Source organism: Scyliorhinus torazame, chromosome 5 (genome assembly GCF_047496885.1).
Source record: "Scyliorhinus torazame isolate Kashiwa2021f chromosome 5, sScyTor2.1, whole genome shotgun sequence".
NCBI classification, from domain to species: Eukaryota; Metazoa; Chordata; class Chondrichthyes; order Carcharhiniformes; family Scyliorhinidae; genus Scyliorhinus; species Scyliorhinus torazame.
In genome coordinates, this window is record NC_092711.1 from 98,133,207 (window position 1) to 98,152,950 (window position 19,744).

Genomic DNA, 19,744 nt, shown 5'->3' on the forward strand with positions numbered 1-19,744 from the left:
CATTAATAATCCAGTTTGGACTCTGTGTCCGTTTCTGTCCATATCAGTGGATGTTTCTTATTACCTGTGTTGTATATTCCCAATCCAACCCTTCAAACACAGCTACTGTCACCGGAAACTGGGTCTGCAAATAGTCCGCCTGTGAAAGTAGAGAATCTAAAGAGCGAAGGTGAAACAGGATCGAGGTATCAACCTCTATCTAACTGTATGAGTCTGTGTAAATTCTCATCAATCTGTTAAAATGTCCTGAGAGCATAATCCAGTACTTAATGTGCAAGAGCCCCGCCAGTATTATTAGAAACATGTCTGACTGGATCTCGCAGTGAATGGGCATGGAATGAGGCAGAGATTGAGAGACGAGCGGGAACCCGGGCTCTGTTCAGCTCAGTGTCCCACCCAGACACAGCAAGGGAGCCAGGCCCACTGTGACATCACTGAGGATACCTCTGGGTTTGGTCTCATGTAACTTTCTAATCACCATGCTTGGGCTTTGCGCCCTCTGCTGGTGGATTCTGTTCAATCGGTTGAGAATGGGGGTGACTGAATGGATTTAAGGTTTATTGATTTGTATGTCAAAACGTCAATGTCAGGAATGAAAACTGAGTATCCAAATCTGGATTCTTCTCATTTTTTCTTTCTCTGGCGCTTTCTGTCGGAAGGCAGGTCCAATCCATTGCAACGTCACTGGGAGACAGGTCGCAACCACCCCAGAGCTGGAACAGGAATCCAGATCGTTCTGGCTTTCCAATGTCCTGAGCTATCCCCAACCGTCGTTCGCAGACAACATGAAAATCGGCGGTGTGCTAAATAGCGAGGAGGATTGGTTTAGATTGCAGGATGATATAGACGGATGGGCCAGATGGGCAGAATAGTGGCAAATGGAATTTAACCCTGATGCTTTTTGGGAGGACGAACATTGCAAGAATATACACAATGAATGACTTGACGCCAAGAAGTACAGAGGCAAGAGGGACCTTGGTGTTCATGCCCACAGATCCCCGCAGGCAACTGGACAAGTAGATACGGTGGTGAAGAAGACATACGGGATACTTGCCTTTATTAGCTGAGGCATGGAATATAAGAGCAGGGAGGTAATTATGGAGCTGCATTAAACGCTGTTTAGTCCTCAGCTGGAGTATTTTGTGCACATCTGGTTGCCAGCTTACGGGAAGGATGTGATTATACCAGAGAGGGTGCAGCGGAGATTAATCAGGAGGTTTTCTGGGCAGGAATGTTTCAGTTATGAAGAGAGGCTGGATAGGCTGGGATATTGTCCTTAAAGCAGAGAATACTGAGGAGGATCTGATCGAGGTGTTCAAAACTGTGCATAGCATTGATGGAAGAAACCTTTCCATTAGTAGAGGGGTCAACAACGAGGGGGCATAGATTTAAGGTAAGGGGCAGAAGATTTAGAGGGCCTTTGAGCGCGGTGAGATCCTGGAACTCACTGCCTGTAAGGCTGGTCGAGGCGGGAACACTCACAACAATAAAGAAGCGTTTAGATGAGGACTTGACACGCCATTGCGTGCAAGGCTACGTAAGGACCAAGTGCTAGAAATTGGTTTAGACTAGATAGGTACTTGATGGTCGGGGCAAACACGATGGGTCAAACGGCGTCTTCTTTGCCGTAAAGCTCCACGACTAAGGAGCCAGAGGCACGGAAGCTGCCGATGACGCCACAAGGCCACCTCTCCTTAGGTCAAAGAAAGTAAAGGAGAGACTGTACTGAGTTGCTGAAATGTAAGTGGGTCTGTCAATGAAGCTGACACGGAGCTGTTTCCACGAGCAGATCCTTGGATGATACAAGGATCGAGGAGAAATAAAGCCCAGGAAAATTCCATTCGTTATGAATACTGCGATTTGCTAAACTACAGAGGAGGTGTCTAAATAAAGGAATACATTTCAACAATAACTTAAGAAGGAAATGTAAAGGGAATTACCAGGGTATGTAGAAAATGCTATTTTTGAAAGAAGAATAAGATAACGATTTCAATGTGTCTCGGGTAATAAAGATTGTGTGGCCTCATCCCTGACTCGAAGATTCTGGATTCTAGTCCGTCATGCCCTTCCCGATATATTTCTTCTCAGTGACTTGCACAGTGAGCAGGTGCAGGGTGGTGACGGTGTAGGGAAGGTTCAACCGTCACTATTTCCGCTCCATCAGTTCCGAGTGCAGCTGAGAGTCACCGCACACTTCACTCAATATTGAGACTATGGAATCCCCGCCTACAGCTTCCGGTTGCTGCTCTCGCTCTGGCACGATAGTGTTACTGGAGAGATTGCTGCTGCTGGTTCATTCCTCTCATTGGCCGGATCAGCAGTGCAGTGAGACGGGGATCTGTATTCCTATATCTGACAGAGAGTTTCTCTCATTGTAGAGATACAAACTCAAGAAGGATCATGAGGAACCATCTCGCTTCGCTCCTCATCATTATCTCACTTCTCAGTAAGTATTTCTTTCCCTATAACACTCCATTCTCCTCCTGACTGCTGTAACCCAGATGTTATTGTTGGTAAAATGACAGTGATTATTTTGCTGATGATCGTATTGCTCAATGTGATGCTGACTCTGTTTTGTCATTACTGCTGTTATTTCTGTTAGAATGGAGCCACCAAGACACAGTGGAACAAAAGGAACCTGAAATAATGGCTAAAGAGGAAAGTAATGTCACATTAACCTGCACCCTGAAAACAAGCGATTCTAACCCTTATGTGTACTGGTACAGTCAGCAGCTCGGGAAAGCTCCAAAGTACATGTTTCTTCTTATTGGACAGAATGTGCAAAGGAACACCGACCTCAATGATCGGTTTTCTTCTACGTTTAATAAAAGGAACAAGACTACGGAGCTAACAATCAGTAACACAATGATGTCCGACAGCGCCGTGTATTTCTGTGCCATGGAGCCCACACTGCTGCAGAGATATGGTGGGTCCGTACAAAAACCCCACACTGGCAGTCCCAGCTGCTGCTCAGCAGGGGGGCGCCCTCATCGGCAGTTCAGTTTCCACACTGAGTGACGAACATTGTAACGCAACATCTCAAAAATAGCAAGAGGTGAGGTCCACTTGCACAGTTATACCAGTTGACGATTGCAGCTCGCTTCATAACAGAAACAAGATTGACGAATCGATCTGTGATTCCTTAACTCCTGTTTCTTGTTCATACCTTGGTGTACAGACTCGTTCACTCAGTAAACTATCAGGTCTCACTGAACGACAACAAATGCAACTATTTAAATTCATGTTGAGCCTTTCACATCATTACATGTCCAAAGGAGTTTCAGAGGAGCATTTAGGTCATATGATCAAAAGCCTGCTCAAAGAGTTTGGTTCTTTTGGGTGGCACACTGGCTCGTGCTGCTGCCTCACAGCGCCAGGGACCCGGATTCTACTCTGGGCTTGAGCGAGCTTGTGGCGTTTGCCCCGTGTCTGTGATAGTTTCCTCCGGGTGCTCCGGTTTCCTCCCACAACCCACAAATATGCAAAATAGGTGGATTAGATAAATTTAATAAACCTCAATCAGGTCCCCCTTCAGTCTTCTCTGTTCTCAGGAAAACAACCCTAAGCTAGTCAGCCTGTCTTCATAGCTGAAACACTCCAGCCCTTGCAACATCCTGGTGACTCTCCACTGCACCCTCTCTACTGCATCAAATCATTGCTATAGTGTGGCGACCAGAACTGCACACAGTGATCCAGCCATTGCCTAACAAGCATTTCTGCATAATAACCTCCCTGCTCTTATGTTCAACGGAAAATAAGCGCAAATATTTCATAAGCCTTTCCTAACCACCTTATTTTCCTCTCCTGCTACGTTCATGTCCCTCTGGTTACTGTAATTCCGAGCGTCGTACCGTTCATTGTATATTTCCTTGCCTTTCTAGTCCTCCCAAAATGCATCACCTCACACTTTTCAGAGTCCATTTGCCACTATTCTAAGGTTTTCCTCCTCACTATTAACCACATTAACGACTTTCTCGGAATCTGCGAACTTACTGATCATACCTCTTGCCAGCGTCCTTGGGTTACACGGAATGTGGAGTTGAAGGCCATGGTCACCTTAGCTCATTGAATTATGGAGTAACTCGAGCGGCCGATTGACCAACTCCCTGCTCCTGAGTCGCATGTTCATATGGCAAGGAAAAGGCACTGCATTTTCCCGAGTGAGTGTTTGTTACTGCGGGAGACAGAGTATTGTTGAGCTGACCTACTACACCAGCAGACCCGACACTTCCATGGTGCGGCGATCCCAATGCCGCAGCCGGCTCACGGTACTTGCGGTCAGAAGATTATCACATCGTGCTTTATTGCAACAGAGACTCCGATTGCCAGCGATACTCCAGTGAAAGGCAAGGCCAGTAGTATTGGGCAGCCAATATCTAGACATAAATATGTTTGCGGCATTCCTGGAAGTGTGTAACTCATGGAATTAATAATAGCGCCAGGAATGTTACAGCACTCAGAATCGCCGATACACAAAACCACACAGTTCAGACGAGGCCCTCCGGCCACCGAGTCTGCACCAACACGCGAAAAACACCGGACCGACCTACCTAACCCCATTTGCCAGCACTTCGCCCATAGCCTTGCATGTTAAGACGTGCCATGTGTAAGGTTTTCGGGCAATTCGGCCCTTTTTGGACTGCCCAAGGATAAAACCCAGAGACTGTAAACTGGACACTTTTCAGCCAAGGGAACATAACCAAATTTCCCAGCAGGCTTGGTCCGCTGAGCTGAGTAGGGGCATAGGTATTTACAAACCCCCCCAGGAGCTACAAGGAAGAAGGAGCCAGACAACTAGATGAGATTAAAACACAGACAAAGGGCCATGGTAATGCTGTAAGGGGCCTGCCTGCAAGCAGGACAATGGGATGGTCATAGCCCCATGCAGATGTAAATGACTTGGCCTCCACCAGAGCAGAATCCAATTAACACCCCATCAACATAGCAAGGTGAGAATAGCAGCCATCTCCGGAGCAGCTGGAAGACTTTGAAAATCTTCACAAGAGAGCTTAACCTTGTTATCCCAAAAAGCAGACTGTCTGGGCTCAGTATATTGCGCTGGAAAAGCCCCTTGAAGATAAACGGTAGAAAAAACCAAGTTGGAGGCGGACCTGGGGGAGGTACTCCAATCCTGACAGAAGCCACCGGCAGGAACTCACTGGGTGGAGGGGGCGGAGTCGGCGCCAAATTCAAATCGCGGCAGGTCTGCCTGGCTGGAAGGAGCGGACCTGCGAGGAGAACCCGGAAGCGAACAGCTCTGACCGGCTCAAAGGGGGCGGGACCAGCGGGAACTTTAAACTTGGACCGATACAACGCAAAGGGGGAGGAAAACCTGGAAGTCGACAGCTCTGACCGGCTCAAAGGGGGCGGGACCAGCGGGAACTTTAAACCTTACCAATTCAATGCAAAAGGGGCTGGCCGAACACAGGAAAAGGCCAGGTAAAACGGATATAAAAGGGGCTGTGTTTCGATTGAGGGTCTCTTGGCTTGACCTCTCCACCTTTGACTTGACCTCCTGCAGCCTGTGACTGTAAGTACCCTGCAGCAGCTTGCGAAACTCCCTTCACCTTGATAGTGGTTGAGGCTTTGGGGAAGGGGACTTGATTTGTGTTCTGTGTCATTGCTAAAACTGTGTAACAATAAGATTTTACGTTGTGTCCGTTATAGTACTTTCTGAATAGACTTAGTTTGTGTTAGAGTTTAAGATTTTATTATAATTTCTTCTGTCTGATGATTTTGACCTGGGTTTTGCAATAAACCTTGATTTGCTGATAATTGGAGTCGTTTAAATTCTTCAATCTCTCACCAGCGATCTCTGACCAAGTCATTGTTAAGATATTCCTCACCTTAATTCCGGGTTCGAGAATCTAGGGTCATCTTGAACGATTCACTCAGGACAGGCTGCTGGTTAGGTAATAAACAGCAGTGTCCTATTCTCTCTCTTGGGAAAGCTACTTCAGCGAAGTAGGAACCGGGTGGGTGTTGCACCACCGGCAAGAGAGAGAATCACCTGGGCATTGGTGGGGGTCTGGATATCTGTGTGATATAAGCCTCAGGCTTCCGGTTAGGGATAAACGGCAGGCTTGATTCAGTGCTCTCTTCCGTGGAGGTGTCCCAGTGCGGCATCCCCTGGCCTCTGAAGTTTCAGTGCCAGCTGGAGAGAGACACACACAGATACTCAAACCCCAGATATCGGCCCAGTAGTGGAGTAGCAGAGATGGCACCCTCTACACATGTGCTCATCTAGGTACTATTTAAAGGATGTGAAGCAGACTGCCTCTACCACCCTCCCAGGTAGTGTATTCCAGACCGTCACCATCCTCTGGGTAAATACGATTTTCCTCAAATCCCCCATAACCTCCTGCTCCTCACCTTGAACTTGTGTCCCTTCGTAACTGACAGCTTCAACTAAGGGGAACAGCGGCCCCTCTCCACCCTGCCCATGTCCCTCATAATCTTGTACACCCAAGCCTCTCCAACCTCTCTTCATAACATAAATGTTCCATCCCAGGCAACATCCTGGTGAATCTCCTCTGCACCCCCTCCAGTGCCATCACATCCTTCCTATAATGTGGTGACCAGAGCTGCACACAGTAATCCAGCTGAAATGATTTTTAAAAAGCTGTGGTCTCACGACAGTTTTGTACAATTCCAACATGATCTCCCTGCTTTTATCATCTATACCTCTATTGTCCCTGCAAGCAGGGGCGGCGCGGTGGCACAGGAGCGGTACAGTGGTTAGCACTGCTGCCTCACAGCCAGGGACCCGGGTTCACTGTTCCTGATCTGTTGCAGTTTGCACTTTCTCCCCGTGTCTGCGAGGGTTTCCTCCGGCTGCTCAATTTTTTTTAATGACTTTATCAGAGTTACAAAACTGAAGCTCAGAGTGTGGACAGGGGAAACCCACTAATGCAGCTCCTTGCCTGCTCCGAAAACAATTCAAATTGAATCCAATTCATGGCCCCCAGAGGAGAGACATACCAGATCCAGGCATTACACCTGGCCTCACACTCATCTTACACAAAAGGCCGAGAAGCGATTTCCTCCCACAGTTCAAAGATGTGTAGGAAATCTGGATTGACCATGCTAAATTGCCCCTTAGCGCCCTTCAATTGGGCGAATTCTGTCCTGATCTGCGTGAGAATCCAACATAAGACAGGTCGTGTGAACGGAAACTTCAGGTATATTCGATCGACAACTTGATTTTTATTAAAGTCTAAACCCGGCACCATGTGCTTCCCATGTCTCGGACTGATATTAATTCTCGTGTTGCTTGGCGAGTCTCTGTGGCGGTTATTGTACATTAAACGTACATTGTAAAAATAATAATCTTTATTAGTGTCACAAGTAGGCTTACACTAACACTGCAATGAAGTTACTGTGAAAAGCCCAATGTCGCCACACTCCGGCGCCTGTCCGGGTACACAGAGCGAGAATTCAAAATGTCCAAATCACCTAACAAACACGTCTTTCGGGACTTGTGGGAGGAAACCGGAGCGCCCGGAGGAAACCCACGCAGACACGGGGAGAACGTGCAGACTCCGCACAGACAGTGACCCAAGCCGGGAATCGAATCCGGGTCCCTGGAGCTGTGAGGCAGCAATGCAAACCACTATGCCACCGTGCCGCCCATTAAGTCCCCTCTACATTAAGTACCACAGCAGATAATGATCCATTGTGCATTTCGTTACAGGAACGGGTAACGTTGGACGAATCTGGAAGAGCAAACCATGATTTTCTTCTATTTTCTTTTTATAAATTTAGAGTACCCAATTATTTTTTTTCCAATTAAGGGGTAATTTAGCGTGGCCAATCCACCTACCATGCACATCTTTGCCAATCCACCTACCATGCACATCTTTGGGTTGTGGGGGAGAAAACCACGCAAATCCATGCAAACTCCACACGGACAGTGACCTCGGCGCAGTGAGTCTGCAGTGCTACCACTGCGTCACCGTGCTGCCCGTTTCGTCTATCTTAACTCCTCATTTGAGTGCTTCCCTCTGCTGCTAGGTAGATATTGCGGTTTTAAAGTTAATATGAAATTCGCGGTATATTGGCTCTCAAGATTGCCCAAACTCTTCCTCGGTTGATCTACAGGACAGAAAAATGTTCGGTAAATAGATCCTACTGCTTGCGTGAGCACAGGATCACCTCATTCGCGAATGAGGTTTATGGCACTTTAGATTTTCTCTAACTCTGTGCCACACCTCGCAGTAATTGACCTCCCTGTCCTCCACACCGAGAGCGCTTATACTGAGCTAACCGTTCTGTTTCGATTTGTCAGCAGCCGCCAGATATCGTCCTGAAACTTCACCTTTCTTCATTGGTAAGGTGTTGGTGATGATCCATCTCGGTGGCTGTGCCGGTTTCTCCTGATACCATTGCATTTGGTACATGTTGGGGTCTTTATATTGTCAATCTAACTTCACCAATTCCCATTCTGACACTGTTATTGTCACCGGCAACTGGGTTACTGAATCCGCGCATAGCCCATCTGCGAAAGTAAAGGAAGGAAATGAACAGATGTATTTTCCTTTATAAATTGAGAGAACCAAATTTCTTTGTTTTCCTCAATTAAGGGGTACTTTTTAAAGTGGCCAAGCCACCTAGCCTGTACATCTTTGAATTCTGGGGTTGAGAATGTGCAAGCCCCGCACGCACAGTGTCCCGGGGCCAGGGTCGAACTCGGGTCCTCAGCGCAATGAGGCAGCAGTGCTAACCATTGAGCCACCGTGCCCTCAGTTTATCAGAGTTGCCCTCAGACAGAGATGATACAAATGTGCTTGCATCTACGACATTTTTTGGAACCTCTGATGCAGGCACCATATTATACATTATCGATTGTTAATTATACTCCAGCCCATGTGTATTAATATGCTAATCTGGTTTAATTAACAGTAACTACTTACTGTGCCATAGCGCCGCCAGTATTACCAGAGACATGTCTGATTAAATCTCTCTCAATGAACTGGACTGGCCTGAGTCAGGGTTTGTGATGGAGAGAGTGAACCGGGGCTCTATTCCGCTCCGTGCAGTGCGGGGGGGGGGGGGGGCGGGCGGGCGGGGGGGGGGGGGGGGGGGGGGGGGGGGCCTCTATTGTGACCTCACTCACCTCCCATCCTCCAGGCTTCGCCGATATATTCCGGTGAGTTTGTGACGCCCCTGCTTGAATGTGGCCCCATCTGCTGGTGGATTCGGTTTACTCTGTGTTCGAGTTCAGCTATTGCGTGGATTCAAAGTTTACTGCAACACATACCAGGACCCGAAAGCTATCCAGAAATCGAAATTGCAGCTGTTTAGACACTGTCTTTGTTACTAATGGTAATCAGAAAATGATGCTTAATCTGTGCAAATCATCACTGAAGTTCTCTGTTTAAGCCCTGGGCCGACGAAGTCGAAGATTTCCAAGACTTGCGGTGGTTATAAATCAGAATAATAGCAGGGCTGAACTCACTGGTTTTGTTTATTTTGATTATAACGAAGAAGGTATAAAGGGGTACAAAACCTGATGCGCTCAGAATTATTTTTTCGAGATTGTCCGAAAATATATCCATCAGCTGAAGGTTCAAAGTTTTATAAAGAGGATAGGGGCAGGTGGATGATACTGCCTGCTGTGGGAAAGCATGAAACAAAGCCTTTGATTAGCTCAGCACAAGGAGCGGAGGGGAGCCTACAGCGACACTGAGGCACGGACGGGATTCGAACCCGCGATTTTTGGTTTACGAGACCAACGCCTTTCCCCTGGGCCACCGCGCCGTGTGTAGGTGAACGGTATTAATTGCTCTGTGAGTTGTTACCATTTGGAAACTGGCGCCAAAATTGTTGAGAGAAGACGAATCAATAGAACATTTCAAAAGGTATTGTCAGAACGTGAGGACGCCAACTAGCGCGGGATTTAAATGCAGGACGAAAAGGGCAAGATAAATACCTCTTACAAACAGGTGCAGGTAGCGTCAGTTGAATCCCCCCTCCCCCTGACACGATATTGTTCTCAGTGAGTTGAGCAGTGAGCGGGTGCAGGATGGTCACCGGCTGCTGGATGTTCAAATGTCGCTATTTCCGCTCCATCACTTGCGACTGCAGCTGATAACCGCCGCACACTTTTTTCAGCTTTGAGTCTGCGCTGTCCCCGGTCACAGTTTCCGTTTGTTGTTCTCGTTCTAACATCATTGTGTTATTCTAGACATTGCTACCGCTGGTTGATTCTAGTCTTTGGTTGGATCTGCAGTGCAGTGGGACCTGAATCTGGTTTGCTGCTCTGACAGATAATTGCCTGCCCTGAAGAGCAACTGATTCAGGAACTATCGCGGGGAACCGCCTCGTCCATCTCCTCGTTACGATCTCGCTACTCAGTATTTCCTTCACTGCAAACCCCCATTCTCCCCTCACTGTGTAACCAGATATTATTGTTCAATAAATAATACTGAGGATGCTGTGGGTGACCGTTATATTGGTCGATGTGAGGCTGATTCTGAATTTTGAAATTGTTATTGTTTTCTGTTCGTTTCTATCAGGCTGGAGCCACCAAGACCCAGTGGAACAGTTGGACGTGACATGAGGGTTGAAGAGGATATTAGATTAACGCCACACATCAATACAATCTATCCGGACGATCCTGATATACAGTCAGCTTTCGGGCATCTTGCAAGGTCCGTCTGATTGGAGAGAATCTGCGTAGCAGCAAATGTAGAAGTGTTATCAATATGACACACATACAGATAAATACTAGTACACCACTATAAATATCCCTATACATGTCTCTGCCGGCAGTCCATTATAGCAGAAATACAGTGGATCCCAGAAACAAACCAACACCGAGAGGGGGGGGGGGAGGTAGGTTGTGTGTGGGGGTGGGGGGTGGGGGGGGGGTGATATTCAACTCTCAAGGTGGATGCGAGAGGACGGTCAGAAAGGCCACAGTCATTTATAATGATCACGTGAAATGGAGCAAGACTCCATATGTAGATCTTTGGTTTTTTTTTCTGACCGAGCTTCATTAATCTATGGAACTCTTCCGCAGAGACCGCTGAGGGGGGTTCGTTGAATATTTCAAGGCAGATGTGCTTGGATTCTCGAATAAAAGGGGATTTAAAGTTTATCCGGGGTAGGTGAAATGTGAATCTGAGGTCATAATCACATGAGCCACGAACTTATTGAACGATGGAGGAGGCTCGAGAGGATGGATAAACAACTCCTGCTCAAAATTCGTCTGTTCGCAGGTCCGTGAAGAAGTATCACAATCTCCTGGGTCGGTATTTGTTATCGATGGAGACACAGCATCGTTGAGCTTGTCCCAGCACAGCGTCTCGAAGGATGCTCCAATGGTAGCGGTAAGTCCATGCCGCAGTGGGCGCAACTTACTTGTTCTCAGTACAAGATCACAACTCTATGCATTTTAATAGTGACGGCCAATCCTCTGATTGCCAGCGATAGAAAGAGAACGCTGGTAATATTGGTCCCCTGAGGCAGTGATGAAAAGATCTGGAAGGACCGAACAAATACATGGCCTCCGCGGTCGCTCACCCCCTAGCTGATACACGTCCGTTATCTGGGCGACTCCATAACAGAAAACAGGAAGTGTCAACATGGATTTGATGTATTTTCGATCGGAAAGTCGATGTTCTACTGAAGACTACAAGGGGCTCAGATTCAGCGGCCTTAGGTCGATCTAAGTTAATGGTCTTGGAAGATTTTATTATCCCCACATCTGAGAACTTGCATTACTTCTGCTCTGAAGTGGATATTCCAAGTTTAAACTTACTGTGCATGGCGAAATGCGGATTAATCTCACGAATCGCAAACGGCTCCACTATTGACCTATACAAGGACTGAGACAGCAATGTAATTGGTGGATACATGGACTTGAGTGTTTTTCTGAATCGAGATCAAACCATCCCCCGGGACAAGGGCAGGAACGCAAAATTAGTGGAATTGAAAATACTCTCTGAGGTTTTTGTACGCGGTTGTAGCTGCTTTGTGACACTGTGCTCAATGCACAGTAATAGACCGCCCCGTCCTCCACACTGAGCGCGTTTATATTGAGATGACCATTCTTTTTACACTTGTTGGCAGCCGCCAGATATTGTCCTGAGATCTCCTCTTTCTTCATCGCCAATAAGTTGATGATGGTCAATCTCGGCGGCTGTGCCGGTTTTTGCTGATACCAGAGCATGTGGTACATAGTCGGGTCTGTATATTCGCAATCTAACTGCACTGAACCCCCTTCTGATGCGGATATTGTCAGCGGTGACTGAGTTACTGGATCTGCGCACAGTCCGCCTGCGAAAGTATAAAATATCAAAAGTTAATCACAATTTGCGGGAATCTGAGAGTGAGTTGTCCATCCGAGAAACACGCGGCTGGGGACCGGAGAATCCAGTCCAGAACCCAGTACTTTCTATGCAAGAGCGCCGCCAATATTAACAGAAACATGTCTAAATAAATCTCTCTTAGTGAATGGGAATGAAATGAGTTAGAGATTGAGAAGCCGAGAGGGAACCCGGGCTCTATCAGGTCATTGTTCCACCCACACACTGCAGAGGGCCAGGCCCATTGTGACATCACTCCGGATACCATCCCCATTAGCTGCGTCAGTGCTGTCACGTGACATAATCAGGCCGATGCCTGATATTGGGGCCCTCTACTGGCGGGTCCTAAGTAATCCATTTTAGGATGAGGTCATTGAGTGGATTGGGAGAGTATTTTATCCGCAAACATGAGCGTTTGCCAGAAAGCTAAATTTTGGCACAGCGACCACAGTGGTTAGCACTGCTGCCTCACAGCGCCAGACTCAGGTTCCATGCCGGCCTTGGGTGACTTGTGGAGTTTTCACTTTCTCCCCGTGTTTGCGTAGGTTTCCTCCAGATGCTCCAGTTTCCTCCCATAGTCCAAATATAGAACATAGAACATAAAGTAGGAGGCCATTCGGCCCATCACGTCTGCACCGACCCATTCGGCCCATCAGGTCTGCACCGACCCACGTATGCCCTTGCTTCCACCCTATCCCCGTAACCCAATAACCCCTCCTAACCGTTTTGGACACTAAGGACAATTTATCATGGCCAATCCACCTAACCTGCACGCCTTTGGACTGTGGCAAGAAACCGGAGCACCCAGAGAAAACCTACACAGATACGGGAGAACGTACAGACTCAGCACAGACACTGACCCAGCGGGGAATCGAACTTGGGACCCTGGCGCTGTGAAGCCACAGTGCTAGCCACTTATGCTACCGTTCTGCCCTCGGGTGTGCAGGTTAGGTGGATTGGCCACGCTAAATTGTCCCGCAATGTCCAGAGATCTGTAGGTTAGGTTAAAGGTTTATAGGAATAGGGCGGGGAATTGGCCTTGGTGGAGTATTCTTTCAGAGGGTTGGAGCAGACTCGATGGCCGAATGGCCTCCTTCTGCACTGTAGGAATTCTATGATTTATTCTATAAATTGGAGCCATTCTGACACAGGTTTTGTCACTGTTGTTGTTTATATCGAAATGTGACCCTAATTCTGGAGTAATTATTGCTGGACCTCTCTGTCCAAATCCAGTGAAAGACAAAGTATAAAGAATGTTAACAAGTTGGAGATAGCGCGGATATTATATATCAGAAGAGTACCAGGAATGAATGGCAGTTTATGAAAACTGACAAGGCAATCTTGGATTCTTTTGCTTGTGATAAAAAAGGTAGAATGGAGAATCAATTTATCTCCTCAGAATTTTGCTCTTGTGCTGGAGGGGATCGCATGTAATGACTTTAATTGGTAGAAGATTCAATGACAAAATCACTTCAATTTCAGGCGAAAATGTATAGTGAAAGACACATTTTATTTCTTCCATTGTGATTTTTTACTATCAGGAATACCGCATCAAAATGAAAAAGGGCGAAGATACACAGGAACTTGTCAAAGGGATATTACCATTAATTGAAAATGGAAGGCAACGTGAAAAATGCGTGTGTGAAAGCCGCCAGGTGTCGCACTTTCAAATAGGCCTCATTCCGTTCCCTAAATATTTGTGATTCTGGGTCTTTCCTGCCCACATGTTTTTGTTTCCTCAGTCACTTGAGCAATAAAAAGGCGCAGAATGGGCACAGACGTCTGGTGACTCAGTCGTTGATATTTCCACTCCATCAACTGCGATGGCAGCTGATAGTTTGATCAGCTTTGAGTCTGTGATATTGCTGGACATTGCATTATTGCATTTGCTTCTGTCGGTTTAATCCGATTGTGCTATTGCAGACATTGCTTTCCAGGGCCCAGTTCCGTCGTTGGTTAGGTCAGCAGTTCAGTTCGACTGGATTTTATATTTCTACTTGAGTCCAAAGATATGCATGTTAGGCAGATTTCTGGCTCGGAGATTTGGAACGTTCCACATGTGGAATTAGCCTCTCTACACGTCCATCGCATTAATGTAAAGACATCAAGGTTGACTTCACGTCAGTACAGAAAGAACCACAGCATATACATTCTGCTAGATATAATCTAATTCCGGTATCGTCACTCTAACTAGCGTTTGCATTGTGTTTTGCGAATATAAACCCCTGTAAAAAAGAGACGAGGACAAAGATTCATGTGTGCTCTAAGGCTGGTCTGATGCTTGTTAACACGGGTGTCCTGCTTTCCAAATTTATTCCTGCTAGATATTAACATTTTAAAAATGTTTTAAACGTCTTTCCAACATTGAATGTCACCCAGATCACAGCGAGAACGGGGATCCGCATTGCTGCTGGTCCTGGATTCCAGGGACAATTTTGTCTCAGAAACCCGCAGAACATCCAACAACATCAAGCTCAGAGCATTGCTGAGGCTGCTCTGACGTCACAACCTATGAAACGAATGATCGGAAGAGCAGGGTTTGCTGGGTTTGATATCACCTATTTAAACATGTTTGTCAACGAAAACTGAGGCAGTTGCCGTGCATTCTGCTGATCAGCGCATGCCGAGAAAACGCAGACAGCTTGATCCTTAATCCTATTCTGCTCAAACCTGCCAAGCCGACGCCATTTATTCCATATAATAGCTGGAATTGGCGGAACTGAAAGCCTTCAGAGCTCACTTGTCCTCTCGATGGGCCTTTATACTAGCTGTAGTAGCTCTAATGGCCAGTGAGCAGTTCGGTTAATGGGAGCCACCGCATTGTTAGTAGCACATTAAGAGCTATTTCCCTTCACTTCACCCATCTCACAGAGTGAAACTGTTGAAGGGACTGTATTTAATTCCTGTTCCCTGTTCGATTCACTGCTGCCCGCCCTGATGTCATGAATTGGAGCAGAAAGGAGCTCTCAGTTGATTGGATCAATACTGGAACAAAGACCCCATGACCTAATTGGGTGAAAACTGATGACTGTCAGGAATGAACGAATCGGCAAAGATACCAGGTGTTACTCAACACGTACCCAACTCGTCACAGATACAATTTCAGATTCAAATCCGCTGACAGCCCTCTGCAAACATGTGAGATGTTGTTTTGTATTCATTCATCACAACTGCTGCTCTCTTAACCTGGAAGTTTACAAACTACAAAATCTCCTTCGTGCAGGCAATGTGTTCTGTGTTAACCCTGTTTTCTCTTTATTTCTGCCAGCCGTTAGTGATTTAGACTCAGTCTCACACGCACCGGTTTCCACATCACATTTTGAAGGAGGCTTTGCCAGGGACTGGAGAATGTAGCCACGAGACAGATCCCAGCAGCTCTGAACAGAGGTGTTAGATGTCAGATTGGATTCACTCAATAATGAGAAATTGAGTGGAAATGTTTAAGGCCTATTTGACAAACTGACTTTTTAACATTTGTTAAATTGAAAATTTCTCCTGTTGATTGTCATTGTATTTTTTCACCTCTGTTTGATACGACACGAATACAAAACAAATCTGAGAACACACTTTCTTTCATCCCCGCCTCAACTTCAGTCGTTTTCGTGATTGAAATCCTCGGAACACCTTCATCACATTCAGCACTTGTATTTCCTTTCTTCAAGGCTGTTTCTTTCAGGTGAACCGAAGGTAAAAATGCCTCTCAGATCAATTAGGGATCAAGCTGTCTGTGTTTTCTGGTCTCGCTCTGATCAGCAGAATGCACTGCAACCTCCTCAGTTCCCTCTAATAAACATATGTGGTTAAATAGGTGACATCAGACCAATCAGATCCAGCGAACCGAGCTCTTCCGATCATTCGTTCCATAGGAAGTGACATCAGAGCAGCCTCAGCCAATGCTCTCAGCTTTATCTGGTTGTATATTCTGCAGGTTTCTGAGACAGAATTAGTCCCCGGAATCCAGGACCAGAGGCGATGCGGATCCCCGTTCTCGCTTTGATCTGGGTAACATTCATTGTTAGTAAGACGTTTAGAACGTTAAAAAACGTTAATTTCCATCGGAATAAATTTGGAAAGCAGTACCCTTGTGTTAATCAAGTATCCAATCTGCCTTAGAAAAGATGAGTCTATCCCCTAGCCTCTTCCTTCCAGGAGTTTATGTTGGCAAAACACAAAGCATACGCGAGTTAGAGTGACGGTACCGGAATTGGATGATGATATCTATCAGAAAGGAATGTAAATGTTCTGGTTCTTTTCTGTACTAACGGAACGGCAACCTTGATGCCTTTACAATGATCTGATCGGAGTGTGGAGAGGATAATTCCACAGGTTCCAAATCTCGCTGCCAGAAATCTAAGCACCACCTAATTCTCTAACTGGGAAATCAGGAATAACCAGTTGAGAAAGAGAATCGGTAGAATGTGGCTCAAATTAACACAAGGAAGAGCTGAGGAGCGGAGTAAAGACACGTTTCAAGGGAAACTAGATAAACAGATAAGGGAGAAAGGGGCGGAGGGATTTGCTGATAGAATTATATGAGGAGAGATGGAGGATTCTCCTGGGATTGTAAACACTGACATGAAGCAATTAGGCCGAATGAGCTTTCTCGTGCTCTAAATTCTATCTATTTTTATGTTACACCGACGGAATTTTCACCCTCAGTTCAGTTCAGTTGAATTTTTAAGCAATGTTTTCCGCTTTCTATAACCGTGTGTTGCAGGTCTGAGCGATGGAGATTGTGTTACTCAGCGGGAATCCTCACTCACACAGACAGAAAGAGAAGATGTCACTCGAACCTGTACCTATACGGACGATGCTTTATACTTATTCTGGTACCGTCAGTGCCCAGGCAGACAGTCTAAGTTTGTGGTCCGGAAGGACACGGGCGGCGGTGCTGAATTGAAGGCGGATTTCGCTCAGGCCCGGTTTTCATAGATCATCATAGAATTTACAGTGCAGAAGGAGGCCATTCAGCCCATCGAGTCTGCACCGGCTCTTGGAAAGAGCACCCTACCCAAGGTCAACACCGCCACCCTATCCCCATAACCCAGTAACCTCACTCAACACTAAGGACAATTTTGGACACTAAGGGCAATTTATCATGGCCAATCCACCTAACCTGCACATCTTTGGACTGTGGGAGGAAACCGGAGCACCCGGAGGAAACCCACGCACACACGAGGAGGATGTACAGACTCCGCACAGACAGTGACCCAAGCCGGAATCGAACCTGGGACCCTGGAGCTGTGAAGCAATTGTGCTATCCACAAGGCTACCGTGCTGCAGTTCAGCAGTCAGACAAGCTGTACCGATTGACCATCTCGGAGCTGCGGCTGTCTGACACCGCGGTCTATTACTGTGCACAGAGTCTCACAGTGATGGCAACGAGGGAAAGTTTCAAACAAAAACTGCCGCAAGTTTCTGGGTCACAGCTGCTGTCTGGTGAGAGCTTGTTTTCACAGCGGCTCAGACACTGAACGTGAATGGTTTCCTGTGAGCACAGGCCCTGAACACAGTCCACATAAACACCATCTAAAATCGTTCACATCGAAGACAGATTCAGTCCAATTATTGTATTTACTGAGAGCAGAATGAGTTGATGCTGATATGAGGATATCTGAGAACTCGTCGCAACCATTGAGGAAACAAACTCTGCATGTGGTCGGCACTATTTATATCCCAGACCGCTGTTCAGGAAATCGCTGAAGGACAAGTAATTTTAGGTTTGTAATATCAGTCTGTAGAGCAAACCAATGCCCATCGGATGAGGAAAATCTTAATAATCATAATAACCCGACTAAACACCACTGAATGTTAATGTCACTGACATATATTAAAACTGAGAATGCTAAATATGGCTGAAAAAATACATTATGTTGTTCCCCCTGGCATTGCTGTTATCATTGTCCTGATGAGTTCAGGATGAAAAGCTTCGACAATTATTTTCGGCAATGCTCACGTCTGTGCTACCAAACAACCAATCCTCAATACAGAAAAAGTACAGAAGTTATTTTCCGGACATGATTAGAAGTTGATGACTCATGGTAAATAAGTAAATTATCCTTAAGGTCAGATTTGGTGTTCCAGGCACCTGGACTAATGGTAACAAAGCCAACTAAATACAAAATCCAAATGGAAAAGAACACCAGAAAGCGCCAGGAGCGCCCTGGCGAACCTGAACGCACCGGACCAGGCTTTATGCACAAACAAAGTTTTTGTACTTTTGTCCTGAGCACCCCTCAGTGTTATATGCCCGCTACTGCATTTATGCGGTGTGTGTCACTCCTTTAAAGACTGTAACACAATATCAAATATCCGCTCAGCACTTTTGTCGCAATATATTTGATTTGGAAACTGGAATAAATGCTCTAAACATATCATAACGTAATGCTCAGAATGTATTCGATGTAAAATGGAGCAGAGGAAACCTCCCCAGTGCTGCCGGAACAGGCGCCAGAGTGTGACGACTAGGGGATTTTCAACGTAACTTCATTGCAGTGTTAATGTAAGTCTGCTTGTGACAATAAAGATGATTATTATCCCTTGCTTGTCAATCATTTGGATTTATTTCAAATCAGAAAAATCTGCTAATCGGTTCATAAAGTCCAGCTTTTCCGCCTCAGTCCGCTATTCTTTTTGTCACATTGCGGCAGTGTTTTTGTACGAGGCTCCCTCTGGTTGCTGTCACTGTGTCTCTCAGTCCACAGTAATACACCGCGCTGTCAGACAGCCGCAGCTCCCGGATGGTGAAATTCCCCTCACTTTTCGAAGTGTTTATTGATGCAGAAAATCGAGACTCCACGCCCACTGTTCTGGAAATAGCTCCATAGTTATGAACGTAGATCAGTAATGTGGGAGCTTTATTCAGGTCCTGACGGTACAGCTGTAAATAATATGAAGCAGCTGTGGTCGAATAGCTGTAATTAATGGTCACTGAGTCTCCTTCATATTGTGTCACTGCAAGCGGCTCCTGAGAGACCGAGTCTTCACCTCTAACCCCTGAAAACATTTAGAAATAGAGACATTGTTTTTTCATTATCACGATTGTTTCAAGTTAAGGAAATAGATTGCAAACGGAGGGGAGATACATTTAAATGACGATTTCTATGTCGATATCACGAGCAAAGTGAAAATTGTGCAACTTCGGAACTTACCAGTTAAGAGGACTGCAGCGGCGAGGGATGTGTAAAAGGTAACAGTCGACATGTTCACAGAGCTGGTGGTGGATTTAAACAGAGTGAGTTAAAGCTGAATTGTTTCAGATAAGACTTGACAAGATGTTGAATCATATCCCACCTCGCTACTGATTGGTTCATTACTGACAGAGTCTAAAGGCGACACCCAATCAGCCCTGAGCTCCTGTGTCCTACATTTCATCAGAACAAAGAGCATGGCATCAGATGAAACTGTTCTCAGAACAATGAATTGAACGGAAT

The 19,744-nt window shown here is 46.2% G+C and overlaps 1 protein-coding gene and 1 non-coding gene across 3 annotated transcripts in view; one reads left to right on the forward strand and one right to left on the reverse strand.

Annotated features, from left to right (window-relative positions):
• The window catches only part of LOC140421519 (uncharacterized), a 331,613-nt gene that overhangs the window by 256,113 nt on the left and 55,756 nt on the right, over positions 1–19,744 (forward strand). The window lies entirely within an intron of this gene.
• Positions 9,688–9,759, reverse strand: trnat-cgu (transfer RNA threonine (anticodon CGU)). The gene has a single exon. It is a non-coding gene; the product is annotated as a tRNA-Thr (tRNA).